Below are 4,232 nucleotides of genomic sequence, written 5' to 3'. Positions count from 1 at the left end.
GGTATATGTAATCTGTGAGGAGTACATCAGGGTATATGTAATATGTGAGGAGTACATCAGGGTATATGTAATCTGTGAGGAGTACATCAGGGTATATGTAATCTGTGAGGAGTACATCAGGGTATATGTAAGATGTGAGGAGTACATTAGGGTATATGTAATCTGTGAGGAGTACATCAGGGTATATGTAAGTTGGGCGGAGTACATCAGGGTATATGTAATCTGTGAGGAGTACATCAGGGTATATGTAATATGTGAGGAGTACATCAGGTTATATGTAATCTGTGAGGAGTACATCAGGGTATATGTAATATGTGAGGAGTACATCAGGGTATTATCTGTGCGGGGTACATCAGGGTATATGTAATATGTGAGGAGTACATCAGGGTATATGTAATATGTGAGGAGTACATCAGGGTATATGTAATATGTGAGGAGTACATCAGGGTATATGTAATATGTGAGGAGTACATCAGGGTATATGCAAGCTGTGAGGAGTACATCAGGGTATATGTAATATGTGAGGAGTACATCAGGGTATATGTAATCTGTAAGGAGTACATCAGGGTATATGTAATATGTGAGGAGTACATCAGGATATATGTAATATGTGAGGAGTACATCAGGGTATATGTAATCTGTGAGGCGTACATCAGGGTATATGTAATCTGTGAGGAGTACATCAGGGTATATGTAATCTGTGAGGAGTACATCAGGCTATATGTAAGATGTGAGGAGTACATCAGGGTATATGTAATATGTGAGGAGTACATCAGGATATATGTAATATGTGAGGAGTACATCAGGGTATATGTAATCTGTGCGGAGAACATCAGGGTATATGTAATCTGTGAGGAGTACATCAGGGTATATGTAAGATGTGAGGAGTACATTAGGGTATATGTAATCTGTGAGGAGTACATCAGGGTATATGTAAGTTGGGCGGAGTACATCAGGGTATATGTAATCTGTGAGGAGTACATCAGGGTATATGTAATATGTGAGGAGTACATCAGGTTATATGTAATCTGTGAGGAGTACATCAGGGTATATGTAATATGTGAGGAGTACATCAGGGTATATGTAATCTGTGCGGGGTACATCAGGGTATATGTAATATGTGAGGAGTACATCAGGGTATATGTAATCTGTGAGGAGTACATCAGGGTATATGTAATATGTGAGGAGTACATCAGGATATATGTAATATGTGAGGAGTACATCAGGGTATATGTAATCTGTGAGGAGTACATCAGGGTATATGTAATATGTGAGGAGTACATCAGGGTATATGTAATATGTGAGGAGTACATAAGGTTATATGTAATATGTGAGGAGTACATCAGGGTATATGTAGTCTGTGAGGAGTACATCAGGGTATATGTAATCTGTGAGGAGTACATCAGGGTATATGTAATCTGTGAGGAGTACATCAGGGTATATGTAATCTGTGAGGAGTACATCAGGGTATATGTAATATGTGAGGAGTACATCAGGATATATGTAATATGTGAGGAGTACATCAGGATATATGTAATATGTGAGGAGTACATCAGGTTATATGTAATCTGTGAGGAGTACATCAGGATATATGTAATATGTGAGGAGTACATCAGGGTATATGTAATATGTGAGGAGTACATCAGGGTATATGTAATATGTGAGGAGTACATCAGGGTATATGTAATATGTGAGGAGTACATCAGGGTATATGTAATCTGTGAGGAGTACATCAGGGTATATGTAAGATGTGAGGAGTACATCAAGGTATATGTAAGCTGGGCGGAGTACATCAGGGTATATGTAAGATGTGAGGAGTACATCAGGGTATATGTAAGCTGGGCGGAGTACATCAGGGTATATGTAATCTGTGTGGAGTACATCAGGGTATATGTAATATGTGAGGAGTACATCAGGGTATATGTAATATGTGAGGAGTACATCAGGATATATGTAATATGTGAGGAGTACATCAGGATATATGTAATATGTGAGGAGTACATCAGGGTATATGTAAGATGTGAGGAGTACATCAGGGTATATGTAATCTGTGCGGAGAACATCAGGGTATATGTAATCTGTGAGGAGTACATCAGGGTATATGTAAGATGTGAGGAGTACATCAGGGTATATGTAATCTGTGAGGAGTACATCAGGGTATATGTAATATGTGAGGAGTACATCAGGATATATGTAATCTGTGAGGAGTACATCAGGGTATATGTAATCTGTGAGGAGTACATCAGGGTATATGTAATCTGTGAGGAGTACATCAGGGTATATGTAATCTGTGAGGAGTACATCAGGGTATATGTAATCTGTGCGGCGTACATCAGGGTAAATGTAATATGTGAGGAGTACATCAGGGTATATGTAATATTTGAGGAGTACATCAGGGTATATGTAAGCTGTGCGGCGTACATCAGGGTAAATGTAATATGTGAGGAGTACATCAGGGTATATGTAATATGTGAGGAGTACATCAGGATATATGTACATCAGTGATATATTCTGCAGATTATTACACCACTGACCTCTCTACAGATCTGCAGAACATTGCTCTGTCCTCTCCACCTCCTGACAGATACAGAGTGATATATTCTGCAGATTATTACACCACTGACCTCTCTACAGATCTGCAGAACATTGCTCTGTCCTCTACACCTCCTGAGAGATACATAGTGATATATTCTGCAGATTATTACACCACTGACCTGTCTACAGATCTGCAGAACATTGCTCTGTCCTCTACTGACAGATACATAGTGATATATTCTGCAGATTATTACAACACTGTCCTCTCTACAGATCTGCAGAACATTGCTCTGTCCTCTACTGACAGATACATAGTGATATATTCTGCAGATTATTACACTACTGACCTCTCTACAGATCTGCAGAACATTGCTCTGTCCTCTACTGACAGATACAGAGTGATATATTCTGCAGATTATTACACCACTGACCTCTCTACAGATCTGCAGAACATTGCTCTGTCCTCTACTGACAGATACATAGTGATATATTCTGCAGATTATTACACCACTGACCTCTCTACAGATCTGCAGAACATTGCTCTGTCCTCTCCACCTCCTGACAGATACATAGTGATATATTCTGCAGATTATTACACCACTGACCTGTCTAAAGATCTGCAGAACATTGCTCTGTCCTCTACTGACAGATACAGAGTGATATATTCTGCAGATTATTACCACTGACCTCTCTACAGATCTGCAGAACATTGCTCTGTCCTCTCCACCTCCTGACAGATACAGATTGATATATTCTGCAGATTATTACACCACTGACCTCTCTACAGATCTGCAGAACATTGCTGTCCTCTACTGACAGATACAGAGTGATATATTCTGCAGATTATTACACCACTGACCTGTCTACAGATCTGCAGAACATTGCTCTGTCCTCTACTGACAGATACAGAGTGATATATTCTGCAGATTATTACACCACTGACCTCTCTACAGATCTGCAGAACATTGCTCTGTCCTCTACTGACAGATACATAGTGATATATTCTGCAGATTATTACACCACTGACCTCTCTAGATATCTGCAGAACATTGCTCTGTCCTCTACTGACAGATACATAGTGATATATTCTGCAGATTATTACACCACTGACCTCCCTAGAGATCTGCAGAACATTGCTCTGTCCTCTACTGACAGATACATAGTGATATATTCTGCAGATTATTACACCACTGACCTGTCTACAGATCTGCAGAACATTGCTCTGTCCTCTCCACCTCCTGACAGATATATAGTGATATATTCTGCAGAGTATTACACCACTGACCTCTCTACAGATCTGCAGAACATTGCTCTGTCCTCTACTGACAGATACAGAGTGATATATTCTGCAGATTATTACACCACTGACCTCTCTACAGATCTGCAGAACATTGCTCTGTCCTCTCCACCTCCTGACAGATACAGAGTGATATATTCTGCAGATTATTACACCACTGACCTCTCTAGATATCTGCAGAACATTGCTCTGTCCTCTACTGACAGATACAGAGTGATATATTCTGCAGATTATTACACCACTGACCTCTCTAGAGATCTGCAGAACATTGCTCTGTCCTCTACTGACAGATACATAGTGATATATTCTGCAGATTATTACACCACTGACCTCTCTACAGATCTGCAGAACATTGCTCCTGTATCACATGACAGATATATGGTGATATATTCTGCAGATT

The sequence above is a fragment of the Rhinoderma darwinii genome, unplaced genomic scaffold (genome assembly GCF_050947455.1).
Source record: "Rhinoderma darwinii isolate aRhiDar2 unplaced genomic scaffold, aRhiDar2.hap1 Scaffold_477, whole genome shotgun sequence".
NCBI lineage: Eukaryota > Metazoa > Chordata > Amphibia > Anura > Rhinodermatidae > Rhinoderma > Rhinoderma darwinii.
The sequence above is the reverse complement of the archived record's forward strand: the minus strand, read 5'-3'. Positions refer to the sequence as shown.